Genomic DNA, 23,832 nt, shown 5'->3' on the forward strand with positions numbered 1-23,832 from the left:
AATCAGAAAAATTAGATTGATGGAAGTAGCTCGGTCGCTGTAATTACACAAGGTGTATTATTTCTTAAATTCTCTTTGCATTAAACATATACCATACATTTATCAAACATAATTAGCAGTTTAGGTGACAAGGATTTGATTTTTCTCCTGCAACAAAAAATCCTTCTACATGGGTATATACATCTGAAGAGTGATATGAACATTTCCCCACTATCATTGTTTGCTCTTCAAAGAGAAATTCCATAAAAGCAAAGAATTGGAGGGGAAATACTGTGTGGGACTTACAAAGCAGAGGACAAGGAAGATGGCCATGTCATACTTCTGTGGATTTCATGAGCATAAAGCAAAATTAAATCTGTCTCAGCTTTTAAGGCTCTTAGTCAAATATATCATATTTGAAATCAAAATAATTAATGATACCCCAGATTTCCCTTATAATCTACCTTTAGTTTTTTCAATCATAGAAATAAAATGATGGGATAAAAAGCAACAGAAACATAAGATACAAAAGAAAGTTGACAAAGTTGAATTTCCAACATAACTAAGATAATCAAGTTTTTCCCTCTCTCGGTGTTTCTTGGGGGTTTTGGACTAATGGGGGGCTTTGTTTTTGGGTATTTTTAATACAGTTTCTGGGTATTTTTATGAGTCTGGGGTATTTTTAAAACAGTTTCACAGAAATTAACTATCAAAATAATGGCAGAAAGCACTTCCATTTTTTTCTCTTCAAATCCCCATGGACTATGTGGGGACCTCAAGTCAAAAACCTTCACTTTAGAACAATAAATAAATAAACCCGCTAAACCCTTCCCAAGGCTGGTCAACTGTAGCATAAGTAATGCAAGAGGCTGAGAGATGCCAGATAAATTTGATTACTATAAAAGATGGGAATATGTTTCTTTCCTCAGAGAATTCACAAAAAGGGGTCAAAAACAAAGCAGCACTGAAAGCCAACAACTTCATTTCGCCAGCAACTGAAGGCGAAAATACAATACAATTGCACAGGAAGGTTTTATCACATTGCTGCAGACACCTCCTAATCTTCTATTTATGAAAAAGGAAAACAGCAAAGATAGAGTCCAGGCAAAATAGGGCTCTTCTTTCTTTTCTGGAAAAGGCACTCTGATTAGTATATCAATTTAGCTAAGGGTTCAAGAACTGTTTTCTTCTTTCACCTGCTACCAGTGTCATAGAGGCTCTAACACATTTCAGTTGGGGAAAAAAAAAACCAACAAACCTTACACTTCATGTTATTCTTCCAATTTGTCAGATTACCAAATCATTTATCTCAAATGCATTCATGAGCATCATCAGGAGAAATGACCCATCCCTTTCCTTGTAAAGAAAAACAAAGTCCTGACTCAGTGTTAATTGTTCCAGCCCTGAGTAATGATGAGATGCAGAGATCCCCCTGCACTGTTCCCTGAGACAGTCCTGATTCCACATTTCTGCTCTGTAAACAGATGAGCTCCTGCCAGCTGCTGCTCAATGGCACCAGTATTTTGCAAACCTCTCTGGAATCACTTTTTCCTTCACATGTCTGAGAGAGGCATTTGATTTTTTCCCAGACACCTCGTGCTGGTGGCACAGTTGTACCACAGCCACTCCTGGCCCCTCCTCCCTCAGCACACTGCCCTTCCAGCCAGCAGAAAAGCCATTCTTGCTTGGATCTAACACATTTCACCTTAATTTCATCACTTCTTCAAAATCATCCAGTTCTTCCTATTTAACACCCCAAAATCTTGCTCCATTTACAGCACTGACTTTTCAGCCCAGTTCCAGTAACCCTCAAGTAACTTACATAGAAGAGTTACAAAAAAGATGTATAAAAGAATGTTGATTTTTGAAGAACATGTAACTTCCAGACAACCTGATAAATTCACTTTGGGCACACAAACACTTCTTACAAACAATCTGCTGCAAAAAGCATTTCCACAGGCTGACAGCACTGGCTGCTCTGCAGGACTCAAGGAAGGACAAGCTTGCTGCACTTTTTTGTGGGTATATTTTTCAGAGACTAAGATCCACACCCCAATTTGGTCAAAATCTGTTCAAATCCAGTTTAAATGCTTTGCAGTAATCAATCAGAATCCGTTACTGTGTCAAACAATTTCAGTTAAAAAAACGTGGACTATCTGGTTTATTCATGCTATTACTTCTTGTTTTATCATGGTCTACTACATAATTGCCCTGCAAATATCACAGAACTCCTTCCCTTTTTTCCATGGTATATGCATACCAAACCCCTCCATTTCAGGTAGAGCAAAGTCTAATTAATATTTGTAATAACACACACAGAACACTATCTACAGTAGATGATGCTAAAGGTAACACTTTTCCTTTTTGCTCTCACTCCACTCCAGCTCCTAAACCACTCTGCCTCTCAAACCAGCCACTGGATTCCTGATCTCGAATCCCATCACTCAACCTTTCAAATTCTCACTTTAGGACAGTTCAAAGCATCCTCACAGCACCCTCACACCCACATGGCATTCTGGAAAGCAGTGCTGCTCAGGCTCACAAACCCACACAAACCTTGAAACTGCCTTAGGATATTTATTGATGCACCATCTTGAAAGATTTTTCTAATTAATTTTGTTGCTGTGAAAGACTTCTGCCTTTCAAAAGCAGCAGAGTTTTATAAAAAATTAAAATTTGGCATTTCTGAAATATTATTAGAAAAACTTGAACAACCTGGTCTAGGGGAAGGTGTTCCAGGCCATGGCAGGGGGTGGAACGAGGTGATTTTTGAGGTCCCTCCCAGCCCAGAGCACCCTGTGAGTCTCTGAAATAGCCTCTGCAGCAGCAATTTCACAGACATCAATGGCTCTGCTTGCCCTGTGCATCAGACAGGAATTTTTCATTTCATACATCATTTAAAACTTACTGCAGTGATTCCACAAACCTGTCTACAAGCACCTTCTTCTTTCCCAGCCCCCTCCAATTCAGGATATTTTGGCCAAAAGTGAACACACAAGTAGACTACCATGAGCAAAGCAACACTTAGCACTAGATAATGAAGAGAAAGATCTTGTACTCTCAAATAATATTGCATCTTGTATTTGAACACATCAAAATAAAATGACACCGACTACATGATCACCAAACCTACCCCAAACACCCCATAGCAGGCAACCAGCATTAGCACACAGGCATTTCAGTATTTTTAAACACAGATTTGCATTTACATCACATTTTCAGAAATTCCTTTCCCAAGACAGTGTAAGAGTGTGAATAAAACCTTCTCTTCCCAAAACCACTTGTTCAAACCTCCATATTCTGGAGCCATCCACACAGATCACTGACTGCTGCAGCTGCCCAGATAAAATTATAAAGATCACAATTATTGCTACATTTATTTCTGGAATAGGCCTTCAATGCTCAAATATAGATATACGTTCTGAAAAAACAGAATTCCATAGTCTACATGCAAAGACTTCAACTCACACTGCAGCCACAATTCACACATCTCCAGACTGAGAGCTGAAAATCAGCTCATTGAAATAAACTCATCGAAATAAAGCTAAAAGCTGAGCGTGGAAATCCAGAACTAGAGGTTTACTCACCATTTATGAAGGACTTCTGGACACATCTAACACAGCACACTCATTACTTATTGCCTGGGTGTTAATTCAGTAATTCCTCTTCTTGTTCAGGATAAATCCAGAAAGTAGCTGGCACAAAGAAATGGAAAACACACATTTAGCTGGGGTTGGATGTGTACAAACAGAATTCCTTCTTGCCCATATAACTAACAAAAAATCTTCCATAACGTCCTTGTTTTTCGTCAATATCAAACCATTTCTGTAAGTGCTGGGAAAAAAGCTTTGATTTAAAGTAAATTAAAAGGTACAATGATTACCTGAGTATTCCTAATACTTCTAACATGCTGAAACACACGTGGGTTTCAAAGAGTGGTAAGTCATAGCACTCACATGTTCTTGAGTCAGGAGAATTTCTGTGCATAGCACAGCATGGGAACACAAGGAATGTTATAAAATCTGAGACCACTCAATGACAGCTTCTGGAAAGCTTCCCAAATTTCTTGTCCCCAGTAACCACCCACACAAGGCAAGATTCTACTAGCCATGAATAAGCACAAAGGGTTATCTAGTCCCATTTGAGCAGCAGGATGGAAATGTGCAGGCTGTGTTCCCAAGGCAGAGACCCAGGCTCAGCCTGAACCAGGAGCTCTGGGGCTCCTCCAGCCCTGCCTGACTGTGGCAGCAGAGGGGACACAGCAGGGACAGCCAGCCCTGCAGCTTCTGTGGCACAGCCCCAGGCTCCCCTGCTCCCACCCTGACACATCACAAAGCACAGACCCATCTCTCTAAACTGTTCCACTTCATCATGAACTCCTCAACTCCCCAGCCAGTACAGCACTGAGCAACAAACAGGCCAGAAACACTCCTGAGCACAAATCCACAGCCAGCCTTCCTCAGAACTGGGAATCGTGCAGCTCACACGTTTCCCAACATAAGTTCAGGAAATAAAAATCTCATTAAAGCTTTAGCCAAAATTTCTAATTCATCAAAGGGCCATGTTTTGAATACCAATGAATTTCATGAAAAAAGAAGTGCTTTTTTTCCCCTTGTCTGCATGTCTGTAAAATCTCTCTCAGGTTACAAAACCAAATCTGATGACACTGAAAAGTCTTTCAGGAACAAAGACAGATGAGTAAAACAACCACCAGATCTCTTTAATTCCATGCAAAAGTGTCAACAGCAAAATCACTGCATCTCTGCCATAGCAGAATATTAAATAGTTCATTAATATCAATTTTCCCTTCTTCTCTTTTCAGAGGCTACTGAAATTGTTTCTGTTTGATTTTACATGAGTGAAACTCCTCCCAAATGAAACAGGTACAAGGATCTTGAAAGAACACTCAAGTGCACATCACTCAAGGCCTTGGCAGGCCCCATCTCTGCAAAACAACAATCACATCCCACTAATAACAATGACTGCTTAACTATTCATTTTGGTAAATAATGGAACTGGAAATTATCTAGTGATGGATTTACACTTTTACAATGCATCTTGGGGGTGAAAATGAATAGGGACAGAGAAATTATCTGTGCTACAATGGCTGAAGCCACAACTTCAGATCCTGCCTCGCTCCACAGAGCAACACGAGCTGGAGAATGTGGCTAGAGCTGCACTTTTCTGCCTTTTACCTTCATCCAGCTCTGCTGTGAGATATCCTATGTATATTATTTGCTTTATAGAAGACTTACAGATGCCAATTAAAACCCAAACACAGCTGTATCAGGCAGAGATAGTATGAGAATTACTGCAGGTGTCAGAACCATTTTCATTCCAACCACAGTAAATCACCTGTTCTCAGATATTCCTTCTTTTATCACTTACACAGAATTGAACATTTTAGGGTTTATATTTGAGGGAGCACTGACAAAATGGCCTAGGCAGCCTTTTTTTAAATTTGAAATCCATTTGAATATTTCCAGGGGAGGCCCAGAGGAACAAAGCCAGGTGACATGAGGCTCGCCCTCCATCACCTCCCTCCAGAAGCCCATGGAACCCCAGGACTCATGAGGTTGAAAAATGAGAATATTTGGAGGCAGGAAGCTGACAAAGGCAACAACTTTTCTGGAAGCAATGGGAAACACTAAGTTTCTCTTTTAAAAGTTAGGTTACTTTGTGTTTAAGTAACAGATGTCAAGTGTTACCTGTGACTATTAGTTCTCTCCTAGGGAGTTTATTATAAACAGTATTTCAAACACAGGACTTTAAGAGACAATGTATAAATATTTTAAATGGCAAAATATAGGTGCTGGCTTTTTTTTGTACTATGTCCAGAAAATTTGCACAAACACATCAAATTCTCCACCTAGGGAATTTACTTTATTGTTAAGTTTGCATTTAAAACAAATGTACATGACCTATTTTGGGGCTAATATAACTAAAAGGAGCCTATTTGTTGTTTATTATTTATAGAAGATTCACTTCAGATTAGGCCTTTTGCAGATGTGTGTATCTGTGTGGCATCACAAAGCATCTCCAGATCTCCCCAGCACTAAAACACACAAGGAAATGACAAGTTAGGATGTATCCAGTACACAGAGTGTTTTATAAAAGCCAAGATTAAAAGCTGGTTTTTCCCTCCTCAGAAAGGCCACATGAAAGAGCTGCTACCCTGGTAATGCATTGACCTTCTGGGGCTGATAATGACAAGTTCAAGTTCCTGGAGTTGGGGAAGATGTGGAACTAAAGTAAGTGCACTCAAGCAATGAGTCCATCTGCTCTGTTAGAATCCCACTCACAAACCAGCCCCATGCAAAGAAAGAGGAAAACAATTTAATTTTTTTTATTTATATAAGCAGGAGGTTTTCTACACCATCAGCATGGCTCAAAACTGCTTTCTTAGAGGCTTCAATCTAAGGCACTGATGGTTCCTTTCCATTTTAATAGAAAACCTGAAATTATTTCATATAAAAGGTATCAAATCTATGAAAATAGAGATGCAAAATTGCTGCTCGTGTCTAAAATTTTGCATTTTCAGCTTTTTCTTGTAAACAGAGAAAAAGTAGAACATGGTAAAATCATATCTATTCTGTAAGAGAGAAAACACCTCTCTTACAGCTTGTAGGAAATGAGAAATGCATTTTTACACAACTAAGAAAGGGCAAAGTTGACTGAAGCCTCCACTGGCAGCAGCCATGGCTTTGGGGCAGGTCTGTGGGTCTCAGTGCCCACAGCTGCAGCACAAAACAGGAGGTGCCACATCCCACTGCAGGGTAGCACATTCTGCATTTTCAAATATTTATATTTCAAATTACACACTGGTATTACAACCTTTACATCTTTGTTTAAGTTATAGAAGACAAAAAAATAAAGGCTAAAACAAATGCTACGACTCCAGTTGGTGCAAATCAACATGTACATCATCAGGTTCTAATCATCAGCCCATGCCAAGTGGTTTACACTGAAAGATTCCTGCAGGACAGGCTGTGAGCACAAAGGGAATAAAACCATTCCAAAATAAATTCCCTTTTAAATTTTGCTCTAAAACAGTATTTCTAATTTCTTCTTCCTCACCCCCAATTCAATCTCATCTCAAAAACATTAATTTATTTAGAAAGAGAAATTAATCACAGGCATCTCTAAAATCCTGGGTGATTCCAGTCCAGTCAATTTTCACAGATTTTTGCCTTTCCTTAGAAAACACAGTGATATTAAATACAAAACCCCACACATTCAGAGAACACTAACATTTCTGAAACAAGATCTTGAGCTGAATTTAAGAAATTGCTATAATTAAACTTGTCCAGGAAGACAGATTAAGGTCAAATATGTCTATTAATTTTGGGTATCCAGTCTCAGCCACCTTAGACTTGCTTTTTTTCCTTTGAAGCACAGCATTTCCCAGCATTTCATAGGCTCCTGACTGGTTCAGGGCTATGATTTTCCAGCCCCTCGTGCCCAGGTGGGGGTGGGAGCACAGGGACTGGGGCAGGACCAGTCCTGGTGCTGGAAGGGGCCAGGGGGGTCTTGGGCAGCCCAAATCCAGCATCTCCCAGTCCCACAGAACTCACCCTAACCCAGTTCCAGTCCCACAGAACCCACCCTAACCCAGTCCCAGTCCCACAGAACTCACCCTAACCCAGTCCCAGTCCCACAGAACTCACCCTAACCCAGCTCCAGTCCCACAGAACCCACCCTAACCCAGTCCCAGTCCCACAGAACTCACCCTAACCCAGCTCCAGTCCCACAGAACTCACCCTAACCCAGCATCTTCCAGTCCCACAGAACCCACCCTAACCCAGCATCTCCCAGTCCCACAGAACCCACCCTAACCCAGCTTCTCCCAGTCCCACAGAACTCACCCTAACCCAGCTCCAGTCCCACAGAACTCACCCTAACCCAGCATCTCCCAGTCCCACAGAACCCACCCTAACCCAGCTTCTCCCAGTCCCACTGAGCTGCTTCCCCCCCCACTGCCCCCCCTGGCTCTGGGGACACCCTTTTTTCAAGTATTTCAACCTTTTCTATTTCAGGTTAGCCTGGAAAATAGAAAAGAAAAGGCTACCCTGGGTTTTATTTTTAATTTGATGCAATAAAAATCTAAATATACCTCTGAAAATCCTAGAGCCTCTGGCACAACTTCTTTATTTAAATAAATTCCAAGGTAGCTGTTTTTTACCTAGAAACCAAAGAACAATCTGTGCTATTAAGATTTTTTTTTTCCAAGATATAATATTGTTTGTTAACATTCCTAAATATTCATTATGGGAACACACAGCCTTTAAAAAGCAGATTGTTTTTTCATTAAATTTGGATACTTGGGAGGATTCTGTGCACAAGTTAAATAAACAGATCTCTGGATAGTTTTGAAGTGAATGCTGGGATACAAACGGTACCAATCCCTCCAAAGGCAGGTACTCTGGCCCAGCACTGGTTTCTCCTCAGCCCCAGCCCTGCTGGACCTGCAGGAGCCCCTGAGCTCTCAGCAGCTCTCTCAGAGGGAGGCAAGTGAACTTTCCTGGTTCGGGATCTTCCCTTCTCTTGAAGCTCCACATGTGGTATTTTCAAGTCACATCCTCCTTCCCATCTTTCTGTGACATGGAAAATGTCACACTTTGCCCAGACACAATTTCAACAATTTCATTTCTATCAAAGGCTGCTTATAAAGTACATTTATTTCAATCAGATACTTATTTGCATTCAAAGTTACTGCAAAAAATTTAAGAACAGAATATTGATACAGTGCCTTAATCTGAGTGTAGCAAAGTCCAGGAGCTGATCCTGAAACCCACCATGCTCTAAACTCAGCTGTTGACTTTCTACAGCTGTACACAAAATTCAAGTAATTGCAGGAAAAAAAACGGACATTTTTATAGCCTGAGCCAGCCTGTTCCTACCATTTGTAGGAACAACTGCTGAGTTTGCACAAGAAAACAGTGTTTAAAAACAATGTCTGAACCTACATCCCTTTCTTAAAGCAATTTGTAATGCAAATTAGTCCTAAATGTGGTTTAAGCTAAGCCAGAGCTGTTGGCCACCGTGCAAACCAGTCCAGCAGAGTTTTACTGCCAGAGGAGATCGGGTCAGAGATGGCTCCTGGTGTCAGATCAGTCACTGACTGCCTCAATTACCTTTGGCAAACCATTTAACCTTTCTGTATTAATGGTTTCCTGCCAGTAGAATAGTTCTTCATCATGGTCAGGAGGAGTTTAGCCCATTAATTAATAAAAATAACTATAAAAATACTCTTTTTTTAAATTCCAGTAGCTATATGCTCTGCAGAATAATACTGAAACTCCAAACTCCTCTGCACATGAGACAGAAATGAGCTGTTTCTAGCTAAGTGGGTGCTGTTTCAGAGCAGATTTTCAGCATCCACACTCTAATGGCTTCACAGATGAAGAACAAGGCTCACGGTTTTCCTGCAGCTCGTGACTAACAACAATAAAAACAAACAGCAGTTTGTCCTGAACGGGCAACATGTGTGGTTTAGAACCCTTCCCCAAGTTTTAATGAGCCAAATGAGTTGAAAGTCCCTGTTGTGGTTTCAGGCTAACCAAAGCTCCTGGCTGGCACAGGGAGCGGCTGAGGGAAGCACGCAGCTCCACTGCAGCATCCTGATGGGGACCTCTGCAATACACTCCATTCCAGAATCATTTTTCTTTTTATTATTTCATTAAGTTGTATCTCACTAAAGTTCCTCCTAGGATCTCTCTACAGCACCAAATTTTTCATTGAGAAAACTATAAATCATAGACCTAAATTACAATTTAATTATAAACGCCTTCCCTTCTAATGCTGCCTGGGACCTTTTACCCTCCTACATAATTCTAAAAAATGACCCCTGTCATAATTTCCTTCACTAGAATAATATGCAGAGATCTAATCCTGAATCCTGCTGTCTTATAATTTAATATAAGAGGTAATTATTATTCAAAAGATAATGTTGCAGATATTGAAAATATTCTGAAGTTTAAGTCCAAAAAAACCTTCCCCGGTATGTAAAAGGCTCTTATTTGACTCTTGCGAGAAAGGAAATAAATATAAAGGTTTTTAAGACTTCATGCAAAATATTGGAAATGCTATTTGTAACTGAGATTTGCCAACTATAATTTCTATAACCCTTGAACTATAGAGAAAAACACTCACATGCAGCAAAAGCAGGAGGCACCAGACCATTTATTATTGATCTCTGCTTTTTGCCACAGGTTAGACAGAAAGTTCTGGACTGATGATATCCAGCTGAAAAACAGGGTTTAGGTGGTTCCACCTTTTGGAATACAAGGACGCCTAAGGTGAGCTGAAGTAAAAAAAAAAACCAAATCAAACAAACAAAACCCACCACCATGAAACTACCTTCTTTACACCTCACATTTTGTTTTAAATGGATCACATCAAAGGCTCAGTTATCCAGAACACTCCTGTGAAGAAGTTAAATGACAATAAAACTTTAAGGAATTAGTGTCTTTTTCTCTAAGTCAGAAAAGCAAGCAGTAACACCATTATGTCAGTTCATCTTGCACAGGAGACGTGGATTTAATCTGAGCCCAAGAACACAGCTGGTACTGCCTGGCTGCTCCCTCTACATAGGAAGGCTTTGACCTTAAAGCCCTTTTTTCTAAAACTGGGATTCATCAATAAAAATGTGTTTTCTTTCAAGTTAACTCTTAGGGTATGCAGGAATATCTACCAAAGAGGGGAACTGACTGCAGCTGGAGCAGAAGCTGAGGATGGACACAAGGAGAGAGAATTAACAGAAATAATTCAAGTATAGTAGAGTTAAATTCACAAAACTGGAATGTTTTTCCTGTTTCAAATTCAGGCAGCGAGCCCCACTTTTTCAGGTAAATGAGATATCAAATGAGCTTTGTTGCTTCTAACCATATCCAGCTCCATCAGTGAGAACAAATAAAATCCCCTGACAGACTGAACATCCTGAAGAGGGAGAGGCCAGGGAGGTTATCAGAAAATGGGGTTCACAAGAGGTAATTATAGCCTGTGCTCACCCTGCCTAGGTGAGGCAGAACATCACGATACAGCTCCATAAAAATCAAACTATATAATGCAGAGGCACCAGTTTACTGCTCTCTTTGGTTTTGCTTTGGGAGCAATTCATTTAAGACATAATAAATGGAAGTTTTTTTTCTCCTGTCCCTCCATAAATCCAGGGACAGTGCAAATGAGGAGGTGCTCATTATGGCCAAAGGAAAGGGGCTCCCCAGACAGTGACAGGGCTGGGAGCACTCAGGCTCTCATTAAAGGGAGCCCTGTGCTTTTTAGTAATAAGGAATATTCCTTAGTAACACTCCAAGCATGGTTCACTTCATACTGCTGAAGTGAGCTTTTGGGGGGCAGTGAAGGGGAAAAGAGGGAACATCCACAGTACCACAAACAGCATAAAAACAGAGATGGAATTTTGCCTGTGAGGAATCAATAACAAGGAAGGAAGTGTCACTGCCTGCCTCTAAGGGAATGGCTCCACACAAACACAGATTCCAGGATCCTGGGGGATTCAGGGAAGGCACTGGACTTCACTCCTAAATGAACAAGCGAACCAGACTGGAGGGATGCAGGTAGAAAATCATTTCAGTTCTCAAAGCAGACAGATAACAAAAGGTTTGAAGCCACCAGCAGGGCAGTTGGCCAAGAAACCACTGCTATCAACACATTACATTCTTTGTGCACACCACAAACTTTCCCTGAGAAGATCTTGTGGTTGGTCCCTGCAGAACTGAATTCTGTTTTTGCCAAGCCATCACTCCCATCTGTCAGATTACTGTGAGTTGTGCTGCTATCACTGAAGGTGCTCACTAGCTCAGTTTCTGCTGTCTGAAAGCTCAGTAAATATATTTCCTACTCTGTGATTCAGCTCATTAAAGCAAACACTGCAGTGACCCAGGGCCAGGGAAGACCCCTGCCAAAACTCAGTGGGTACCTCCTTGCATTCTGTCAGGGCTAAGGTTGCTCTAAAAATGACTCTTCTACCTGTTCCACGCAGTGATCCCAACCAAATTTCCTCAGCTTGCTGATAAATAAAGTCACATGAGAGTGTCAAAACCCTGCCCAAACTGGAGATCCTGGACAGCGGCCGCTCCTTCCCTGCCCACAGCTCTAACGCTGCCGGACAAGCTCTTGTGGTGCTCTGACAATAGTTCTTCTGTCAAGTCTGTGTTTGTTATTCATTCCCTTATCATCTTCCAAGTGCTCACAAATAGTTTGGCTGCTTTTCCCAGAGTTTCAGCAGGAACTGGAGGTTACCTGACTGGTCTGTAACTCCTGTCTAAAGTCAGGACACTGAACTGTCTTCCAGGATTTCACCTTCCCTGCACAGGCCTTCAAACCAAGCCATCCTAGTTCTGAGTTTATTTTGGCTCTACATGTTCTTTTAATGAGTTTTGAAACCAACACTTCTGACAGCAGCTCTCTTGGACACTTTAAGCTGTTTCTTCTCTCTTCAGGGCACAGATCTCATCCCTTTGGCAAGGGCATTAATTATGGGAACTGCTGGCCCACGGGCAGCTTCAAGAGAGAAGATACAGAAACCTTTGGCTGTCTCAAAATTCTCTTTGCTCTCCACTGAATGGTGATCCCACACTTTTCTTTATTTTCCCATTCCTCATGCTCTTAGCATTCTTATTTTTGCTATTTTGATATATCTTACATCCTATTTGATGATTTAGCCTCTCTGGTTTTATCATGATGTGCTCTGCTGTATTTTTATACTTACTCATGCCAGTCTGCAAGGTGGCTCCTTACACCTGGCATCTATCCTCTGCACTGGGATACTTTGCATTTGATAAAAGGATTCAATTTCTGGGTCTGAATAATTCCAAATAATTGTCACATTAGGTGTCCCAGACTTTCACTGTCATTGATTATTCTTTGTTTTAACTACTCACTAAACTCAAAAAACTTGCTGCCCTTTTGCCTGTGATGGCTCAAGCAGTTTTGGCTTGGCCCTCTGCCTTCCTTTGACACACTCAATGTTCCAGCAAGCACGTAAAGTTTTTTACTATTGGTGTATGGGGGACTGACAATATTGTCACTTCTCTCCTCCCTGTAACTGGAGGCCACAACAAAGACAGAAAAATCAAGCCCAAGCTTGCACTCATTGCTGATGGCAGCACTTATTCACAGGTCCAAGAACATCCATCCCTCCAACTTTGCAGAAGTACTTTTGCAAATGGAGCCCAGCCCCAGCACATTTTCTCTCCCATTCAGTCTCTGCTCTAAGAGCAGTTTACTTAGTCCTCATCAAGCTCGGGTAATTGACAGCTCTCCACCCCCAGCAGCCCCACTCCGAGCAGGCCTTTCCCAGGAGCCGCCTCAAACAACCTCAAACACTTTATTACTGCTCAATTTGGGTTTCCTGCCCACTCTAAGTGGCAGTGCTGAGGGTCTCTAACTCTCTCTTGTCTTGCTAATCAATAGAAGCAGTCACTTCCAGGCGTTTCCCTGCTACTCAGCAAGAAGGACGAGAGAGTGCCACGGGTTGTAAACAGCAGAACGGTCTCAATGGAACATCAGAAAGTTAAACTTCAGAAACAGAAGCCTGCTTTTATTTTGGGCTTCTTTTGGGATTTTCTCTCTTTCCAGGCAGAGCAAAGCATGCACTTGGTTTTATGCCACTCCCACTAACAACCTCCTTGGTGGGGAGGGTCACAGTCCCCCTCCCAGGAACAAAACTCTGGGAGCAGCACGTGGCTGGAGACAGCACCAAGAAATTCCATGAAGTGCCAACCACAGCTTTACAGTCACCACGTTATGGGTATGAGAAAGTCGGGATTAAACAATTATTGCCTGGAACTACGGCAGTAAAATTTGTTTATGAGGTAAATTTTAACAAGAAACAAACAGTTAGTGTTGTTTATAAGCAAACTCAAGCTGTAAAATGCAGGGAATGCTTTGTAAATGCCCGGCCAGGGGCCAGGTGAGGTCCTGGAGGGAAGCTCCCTGCTGCTTGCAGCTGGCTCTGGTCACACAGTGTGAGCAGCTGCAGGTGACACCAGCGCCAGTGGCTGTGCCCAGGGATGGCAGGGACAAACCCTTCCCTTGCTGCTAAAGGGGTTTCCTCTCCCAGGCCTTCCCTGGCACTGCACTGAACGACCTCCTTGTCCTGCCCACACCCCAGTGGCCACAACGACAGCTCCTGGGATCCTGGTGGTGTTTTGGTTGGAAAAGGCACCTCAAGTCCAATCATTAATGCACCACTACCAAGGCCCCTGCTAAACCATGTCCCCAGGTGCCACCTCTGCATCTGCAAGATGCCAAGAGACAGAAGAGAAGCTCATGATCCAACAGCAAGCAGAGTCTGCTCGAGGCCCCTCTGGCATGCAGCAGAGTGCCTGGATCCAGTATAAATACTAAATTCAGTACAGTCTGGTTTCCCACTGCCACCTTGTTTAAGAGGAACTGCCCATATTTTTACTCTCTGTTTTAATGAAGGGATTTCATGAGGCTGAGCCCCAGGAGGGCTCTGGGTGCCCCTGCAGGGCAGCACTGAGGAGCAGCCACTCAAAGCTGACTCCTGTAGCAGGGCAGAACAGATGGAGCATCCAACTCGCACAGCCCAGGACAGGATGGGCCAGGGGTGCTGCAAATGTGGAGAATAAAGCCCAGCCCCTGGGAAGGCAGAGCCAAAGGATGTGGATGTTCCCTGATGTGGAACAGCAGGGACACAGAGGTAGGGCCCGAGCTGCCACCCTTCCACCTCCAGGGCCACCCAGGGAGCACACAGGGCTGGGCACTAACCAGGAATGCTACTGCTTTCATTAAAACCCTCTTGGCATACTCTGAGGAAGGAAGTCCACCTTTGCTGATCCCACTCTACTCTTCCACAACAAGAAAGAAATAAAAAACCTTGGGGGAAAAAAAATGTAACATTATTCTTTTTACTGCACACACACACAAAAAAAATCTTTAAAAGTGAGTGTCTGCCTACTGCAAAGTATTGAGGTGAAAAGGGAGGTGTTATCATGCCCGTTCCCCCAGGATCTCTTAGAGCGTGTGTGTTTCTGTGGTGGTTGGCTTGTGGTTTCGTTGTTCACTACAGTTTCCCAGAGCCCTATATTTTACTGAAACATAAGTACAGGCCCACCAATTTGCTGACAAGCTGATCTATTGGCTCTAGGACACTGAGGGGAATTATGCTCCTGCCGCCCTGATGCTCTCCTTTGTTTAGAAAAAGAAGAGAGAAAGAGAGAGAGTGAAAAAAAAAATCCTCAATCGTTTAGTACAAGTCATTTTACATGCTGGGATAATGAAGTATAAAAATGCCTTCAAAGGACTGATTTCCTACTTTTAACTCACTACCAGCCGAGCTCTTTGTGAGGCCCTCTGGAACATGCATTCCCAGCCCCACTCAAACAAAAGAGCTGCGAATTCATTAAACTATTTAATTATGCCTTTTTATTTTTCTCCATTAGCAAGCCCTGCCAGTACAAAGTAAATAAAGCCACCATGGTCTTTCCCCAGCAGACACACTGACTGTTTTTATTCTTTATTCAGTTTACAATATAAAGGGCTATTTTTCCCCCCCTCCTCCTATTCTTGGCGAGTTTCCTAATACAAGCCCTACAAACAGAAGCATCCAAGTGTAGATGCGAGGCCGGAGCCGGAGCAGCACTCAGCATTGCGAGCACATACCCCAGACAGCTTTCAAAGTACAGCAGCCAACGGCAGCCTAACAGCACTTTGCAGCCAACGCGGAAAAGATATTAGCTTTTTTTTTATACTCTAGTAAATTTGCTTTTTACATCTATTTCTTTTCAGAAGGGCTTGTTATTGAGCTTACTGTCCACAAATTCCATTGATCTCAGGCTGTGACTCAATCCATATGCTCACGCTTTGACACCAGCACAGCAAGCAAGCGATACAAATCCTGTTCAGGCTACAAACTTATTGATTTTATAGATTTCCCCCAAAGTTGTGATAATGATATATCATTGTTAAATTTGGTAGAACAAACTGCTTTCCCAATCTGTCAATGCGAGCATGAAAACCAATTCACAGCCTTGTTTAGAAGGCTTTCCCTTCAGAAGAATAACTCCTGCTGGCGGAGGCCGATCACCAGCACCCGCCGCTGGCAGCGGGGTGATGGATGTCACCTTTCCAGCTGCCCTTTCCTGACCCACAGCTCACTGCGTTCCCAGACTTGCCTCCTGCTTATCAGAACCACCCTTATTTTTCAGAAGCCTTTCTCAAATTCATTATTTAAAACTTGCAGTAGATGTAAACCGTAATAATAGCTTTTAAACATATTTCCTTTAAATATTTTAGATGCATTAAGATGACATGAGAATTATTGATTTTAGCAAATCACTTTTGCTTGTTCTGTTCCTGGGCTCAGATAAATGGCAAAGCCCTGCTTTTCCCTTCCATGAGAGGGAGACAGAACACTGGCTTAAAGAGGAGTGGTCTCACTCCCTGCTCCACCACAATTCCTCAACCTCCCAACAGTGGGAACAACAGAACATGTCCCTTCACAGCAACTGCTTCCCCTGCCAAACCCACTTGGGCATTTTCCTCATGGTGTTCCACTGCCAAAGCAGAAACCTGATCTGCCCCATCTCCCAACCAGTGAGCACAGGGCCGTGCCAGAGGCATTAGGAAGATGAAACCCAAGCTGTTTCTCAGGTTCTGAGAACGCGACATGAGAAGCTCATCAGTCCTTCTGTGCTTATCACAGGACAGGAGGGCTCCCAGCAGCACCACGGCTGCAGGGTGCAGGAGATGGACACAAACTGTAAACAGCTGTTGTGTTTTTAACAAACCATGAAATAGCTCCAACAAAACCGTTTGCTGGAATGACAATGTCAGCTTTCATTCCCACATTCTCCCCCAGCTCTGAAGCAACTCCTAGACCTCCAGAAGGAGACCTAGAAATCATGAACAAAACATTTGCCAAAGAAACTGTTGACAATAAAAAGATAAGACTTACTAATTAAAAAAAACTAAATTTAGGAAACCCATGTGAATATATAATTTCTTGAAAACCTTCTCTTTTCCATGCTGCCTTTCTGCCTGCTATTTATCCATCTTCACTCAACATCCATCTCTTAGCACTGGAAAAGCAGCCTCAGTCCTCTGACATGATGTCACCAGTTCAACAAACCCCACACAGCGAGAGCTTCCCTGTGCTCTCCCCAGCCCTGCTGGTGCTAAGTGCCCACATCTGGCAACACAGCCCTGAGCATTTAACCGTGTTCCTGAGACAACAGCTCAGACACATCTTGAAGGGCTGAGCATCCTCCACCAGTGCCTATCCTTTCACTTCTGATTTAATTCAAGGTGATAGGTGCTGAACTCTTTTACCTACCATGGCTTTTTCTGAACTTGCTGAATGCCCTTTCCAAATATGCCTTTGTGAAAAGTCTTTCTGAACTTCAGGGCACTTGAAATTCAAGCACCTGCCTGCGGTCTCTCTTCTCTGTCTTCCAACTCTGATAAGAAACAACAACTCTGATATGCTTCTCATTCATCTGTGGTGTTTTCACTGTTCTCTCACTGAAACAGCAATGTCAGACTAAGAGAAAGGTGACAGAACAGCACAAATTCAGGTATTTTACTACCATGTTGCTGAGGAGCTGTGCTTCACGCTTCTCTTTCAGAGCGTGGGCACAAAGGGTCTCACAACAGGCTATCTGCTGGGCAGAGGAGCTTCTATCAATAACAGACCAGCATTCAGCTATTGCTGCTTGAAGAAGTGAAGATCTTAACCCAGAAAGTCTCATCACAAATTCACTTGTGTGATGGGAGAACAGACTTGGTGGAACTGCAGGACTTGCCAAAGGCTCACATGAAACCAGTGGTGAGGTGGTGTCCCAGGGATGGAGACCCTCACTCAGTGTGTATTACACCCATTCTGGATCATGTCAGCTCCTGTCTTCAAGAAAAGAGATGCTCATATTCCTTATTTTTCCTTGTTCACTGGACAAACAATGACTTTATTCCAGCCAGTGCCTGCAGTAGTAAAGGCATCACAGGCTGCTCTACTTGGCTCCTGATGACCTTTCATACCACTTAATATTGAATTGATATGATCCCACAATAGGAAAAACCTGTTCTTGGAGTTCTGTGGTGCTCCCACTCAGGGTAACAGAACATGGGGGAGGATTAACATCGTGGTTCCAGATGACGACAAAAGGGAACTGCTGTCTCAGAAAAAATTAAGTCTGAATGTGTAACAGGAACATAAAGACATCCAGAGAGTACAAGTACTTCCAAAATTATCTTAATTCCTTCCTTGCCCTGTGCCAAAACAATCTGTTTGGACGAGCCACAGAATCTCTGCCTTCAATTTACACTTCTGGAAAAATAAGTCTTTCCTTTCTCGCATCCCACTCTTTCTCACTTTCCACCCCCCCAAAAAAGGGAGAGAAAAGGGGGAAAAAAAGCCCTTCCTGATAATTGCACTGGTCCAAATGTGCAGGGCTTTCATACAGAATGATGGCTTCCCTTGTCTCCTGCATTTGTTCATCTCCTTTGGGAGGAGCAATTTACAGAAAGCATTATCGATTTTTGCCATAATAGGTACAGAGATGCCTCACTGTCCCCGCTCAGCCAGCTCACTCTCTGCATCACAACTGTCAGGCCAGTTTGTGAAGACCGTCATTATTTTTTTTCAAGTAAATCCATCACAGGAGTGGGGGAAAAGTGATGAAAATAAAATTATTTTCACCTTGCCATAAAAAAGAATGGCCGTGTTCCCTAACAGAAATAAGTGTAAATGCTGTCAACTAAGAGAGCGGAAGGGAAATTCAAAGCAAATAGAAGTGGGCTGGGGGGAGGATGGGAAGGGGGGTGCGAGGAGGCATGGCAGGAGCTAATTTACTTTGAACACATTCTGGAATTTTCCTCTTAAAGCCGCTATTTACAACTCTTCCAGTTGTTCTTCGTGTTCTCGTTTCTCAGGAAGTGCTGAAATCTATACTTTATGCAGATATTTGCTTTGGCTTTCAGGGTGTAGAGGAGATTGCGGGTTTGGGGATGCAGTTATTAAATATTATTGGTCTGGGGGATGAAATGTGCCGTGAAAGCTCCCTGTGAATGCAGACCACCCACCCGCCCCAGGATTAGCGCTGCTCTCGCTCCTTTGTGCGGGGCTGGGGCTTCTCCCACTCCCGTTCTCGGGGCAGGCTGAGGCCACCAAACTCATTCTGTCCCTGATCAGCATGTGAATGTTGTGGGACACTTACTTCAAATATTTCTGAAGCTAAAAAAGCCTTTTAGAAATCACATCTAAAAACAAACAATTCCCCCCTGCCCCTCGCCTGCATTACTGACTCTCCAACAAGCCCTTTGGTATTCATCCCTCCTCCTTGATTAGTTTTTGCTGTACCCTTCATGTTGGTCACTTATCTCACATCTTGAAGGTCACACTCTGTACTCCCCTATTCCAGCAGCTCTGGCTTGTTTTTTATTCCTGAAGACAGCCTTGTTTTGGGCTCAGAAGGTTTAATCCAAGAATTGGCTCTGGATCTAATTCCCAGATCCTCAGTTCATTAGCCATGAAAAGTGATAGCTGCTTAAGATTTTTATGAGCCATTGTTCCAAAGCGGGCCACAGAAACGGCACAATTACCCAGCGCAGAGCACAAAGGCCCGGCTGCCTCTGGCACTGACACCAGGAGCTCGATAGCAATCAAACAGCTTAATGAAAAGCAGCAAGTTTGCTCTTGGTGAGAAGTGAGGGATCTGTGAAGTTTGTTTCCAAGTGGTGCTTTCTGTAAGGACACTTGTTAGGATGAAATTTAAATCACCCTACCCATCCTTCAGGAGCTAAAGGAGACACAACTTGGCTTTTTGACCCCCTACAGAAGCACTTGTGAACATCACAGAATCCTTTGGGCTGGAAAAGGATTTAAAATCATTAAGCCCAGCTGTTGCCCCAGCACTGCCAGGGCCACCACTAACCTGTGTGTCCCCAAGTGCCACATTCACGCAGCTGATAAATCCCTCCAGAAATGGGGACTCCACCCCTGGCAGCCTCTGCCAGTGCCTGGCCATCCTTTTCATGAAGAAATTCTTCCAGATGTCCAACCTGAACCTCCTCTGGCTCAGGGGAGCTTAAGGAACAGCTTAAGGCTGTTTCCTCTTGTCCTGTCCCTTGTTCCCTGGGAGCAGGGAGGAACCCCAAGAACAACTGGACCTCCTATTACCTCCAGCATTTAAAGCTCATCTGCCCTGTCCCTCTGGACTCTCAAGCAGATCTAGACATTATTACTGAAGCTTGAATTCACTGCAATTTGGCCAGGCAAATAGTGAGAAACACTGGACAGAAACATCAGAGGATTGCTCCCAGGCATGGCGCAGTAGAAGCCCAGGAACAGTCCCATGCCCAAGAAATTACCAGGATGCGATGCAGGCCAGCAAAATTGTAGAGGTTTAGAAGTAAAGTGGGCACTCTACTGAGTGGTGGATTAAGAATAAGCCAGACCTAGCACAGCTCAAGTGCTTTCAGCAGCCCTTGGGCTCCAGCCGTGGGACCGACACAAATCCCACGTGCCCACATCCCACAATTTATTTATATAAAAACCCCTATATACTAAGAAAATGAAGCAATAGCTGGGTCATCCTAGTTCCACATGTATGAGCATGAGATGATGCTGCTGCTCTCAGCAAACAGCCAGCACCTTTCAAGGGGGAGCTGGGCTGCAGTGATCCTTGTAGGTCCCTTCCAGCTCAAGATATTCCACGAGTCCATGATTCCATGGGAAGGAAGTGGGAGCTGGGAGGCCAGCAGGGATGGGGACAGCAGGCATTGGGAGAGCAGGGATGGGGACAGCAGGCATGGACAGGCCTGGCAGAGCTGTGCTCTCCCTCTGGAGCTCCCCTGCCTCCAGACCCCACAGAGACCTCACCCACAGGCTTTGTACCTGCCTCAGGTATCTCCAGAAATTCAAATCCTGGTTTCTCACTAGAAAGCAAGAAATAAACTTTGTCATGTAGATTGAACATACCAGGACAATTTTGCTAGTTTATTAATTGTATCTCACACTCTCCACTGTGCAAACAGCAGGGCAATCCTGTCAATGAATTCCTAGGGGAAACATTAGTTGAAATTAGCTGTGTTTGTTCCCATGCTCTAACAAGTACATGTGAAATTTTAATTGTTTCTAACTCTCAGCTCACTCTGGAAACACCAAGGGCCGTGTCAGGGCAGGTGGCCACCTCCTGGCTCTGTCATTTAGCCAATATTGAGCTGCACTTCATTCCTACATATGTTCAGACACAGCCATCCCCACCCAGAACAGATGTACCCACACACACATATGTGCTGCTGGTTAATGCAGCAAGCACAGTAAAAACAGGAGACTGGGAAAATTTGGAAAACAGCCTGCAGAAAAACAGCTTTCACTTAACTTTTTAATTTTAAACTATATTAAATTAACCATGATCACAAGAGGAGTAAGTGCTGAAACCAGCCGGGTTCCAGGGTTTGACTCCAATGTTTACATTTGGGAACAAATGGGATTTCACTGTGGCCATGGCACACGGGCACAGCCACCCCCTTCCTCCCGGCTGGAGCCTTACGTGTGGCTTCACTCCGAGAGATCACAACAGAAATGGCAACTCCTACTCAAAGATTCCTCCCCACGTGTAAACACAGCCAAGTCCATTGACTGCAGAGACAAAACAGCTGTTTGCCAAAGGTTTGTGATCCCACAACATGGCAGATACCAGTAAATGTGCAGCAGCACTCATGTCAAAGTCTCCATATTTACTGAGCTCTCATCAGTTCCAACCGAAGGGACAAAGAGAGGGACAAGGAAAATGTCCAATTCCAAGGACATGTTCCCACAAGAGACTGACATGGATCTTACCTGAGGTGATCCTCCTGCACCACTGCTTGCTTTGGCCAGACAGTATTTGCTGCCATCTCCCAAGCCTTTTCTTTTTCTTTTTTTTTTTTTTTTTAAGAGACAGAAATTATTTTCTCACATGTCCCTCTACACTCCCTGCATTTGTCACTACTGGCAATCCAACTGTCAAACCCGTATTTTAACAACCATGTTTCTTTTTGTGTTTTGTTAAGTCTGAGGTGTCACGCCACAGCTCTCACCTACACTTCAAGCACACTGCTACCATTAAACCAATAAAATATCAAGAGAAATTAACAGAACTGCTCATCTTAGAAGAAATAAATAGATCTGAGTATCTAATTTCAATGGATATTTAAATGAGCAGATAGGGTGAGTGATGCACCCTCCTTGCAGATAGAAATGCACGCACTGAATTTCCATGGGTTTGTTGGAGCACGGAGTAAGAGTTGGAAGGAAGAAAGAAACATCTCTTGTTTTTGGGTGGAATCAAACTAGGAAGGGAGTACATAAGAAAGTGGGTTATTTGTGGAAAAACACTCTGGCCAAACACTAGGGCAGAAATTGAGTCTGCAGTGCTGCTTTGTGCTCAGCCTCTGGCTGTCCAGCTGGTAACCAGATCATGTGGAACGCAGGCCTCTGAAAGGTGGAAAAAGATCTGAAATATGAAGCACTGCTGTTTTACTGCTAATTCAATAGGGAAAAAACCCTATAAAATATTAAAGAAAGTATTTAAAAATATATTAAACACAATTTGTACCATAATAGCTTAACCTGACATCAAAACACAGCTTACAGCTTGTTTGTGCCGAGTTCCAGAGCGGAATCACAGGCACAACGTCCCACACAGCCTCCAGCGCTCGCCAAATAGGATTTGGGCTTCGTTAAAACAAATTCCAGGTGGAAAATTGGGCATGCTGATAAAAGCAGTGCAGGAAAGAGTGTTAGCTCTGATAGGGTAGGATGGGTATTGAATTCACTCTTAACATTACAAGACTTAATTAAAGAGGTTGACCTGAGGACCCCGAGCGGCGCCGAGCTAAGAAAGCCATTCCTGCTCCAGTGTGGTGTTACCAAAGTTAATTCTCGTTAATATGACTCCAACTGGAATGTGGAGAGAAGCATCCTAATTCAGGGGTGAGGGCTGCATCACTGCTCACCAAGGGAAATAAAGAACACACATGCAGACAACGCTGCAACAGCAGCGCACTCAAACACAGCTCTCATCCAGGGAAGACTGATTTTTATTTCTGGATCAGAATGTTTTGTGATTTCCCACGGACATACACAGCATTGTCTTTGAATGACCCTTCTTATTCCAAAGGGACCAAAAGGACAGCATGAGGGCTGGGAACACCCTTGGTCTTTGAAGCTGTGGCTCTCTGGGCTGAGGTTCAGCGATGCCAGCTCTCCTGCAGCACTAATGGCATTCTTAAAGAAAAGCCTAAATTAATGGCATTTTTAAGACAGATTCTTCTGTGATTAATTTCTTTGGCTGAATGTCAGTCATACCAGCAGCCATGCCTGTGCTGGACATCAGCACCTGCTGTCCCTCACCTCCTCCCACTCACCCATGGCAGTGCTCAGGGAAACCACAAGAGAGGAAGAGACTTTTGCGAGGGGTGAAAATCCTGGGAGACAGGAAGGCACCCCTGCCCTCGTCCCAAAGAAAGGTGGTATTAAAATTCTGTGTTTGAAGGCCACCAGTGTCGGGCTGCACTGGGTTCCTAAGGCACTTCCAAAGAGTTGTTTTGCCCTTGGCTGTGTAACACTTACCTGGAGTTGGGACAGGAGGAGATGGGACCAGAACACCCACGTTTGTGTCCCAGCCCCTTTCTCACAGGGATGGACCTACAGCTATGGATGAGGTTTTCTGCCAGGGAGGGGATGTGCAGCTGAGAACATTGAGCTTGTCATCCTTCACCTCTGCAGACCCAGGATATTCTATTTCACCAAACTAAAGCAAAGATGTGCTGAAAAGGTTGGAAATTATAGAACTCATAACATCTGCAGAAGTTAAGGTGCAACAA

The 23,832-nt window shown here is 43.4% G+C and overlaps 1 long non-coding RNA gene across 1 annotated transcript in view; it reads right to left on the minus strand.

Moving 5' to 3' along the window:
• Positions 1 to 23,832, minus strand: part of LOC130258017 (uncharacterized) — a 255,038-nt gene that overhangs the window by 179,719 nt on the left and 51,487 nt on the right. The window contains exon 2 of the long non-coding RNA XR_008841425.1: positions 3,567 to 3,674. This is a non-coding gene — a long non-coding RNA (uncharacterized LOC130258017). The remainder of the gene's footprint in view (positions 1 to 3,566; positions 3,675 to 23,832) is intronic.

This window comes from Oenanthe melanoleuca, chromosome 11, assembly GCF_029582105.1.
Source record: "Oenanthe melanoleuca isolate GR-GAL-2019-014 chromosome 11, OMel1.0, whole genome shotgun sequence".
Lineage (NCBI taxonomy): Eukaryota > Metazoa > Chordata > Aves > Passeriformes > Muscicapidae > Oenanthe > Oenanthe melanoleuca.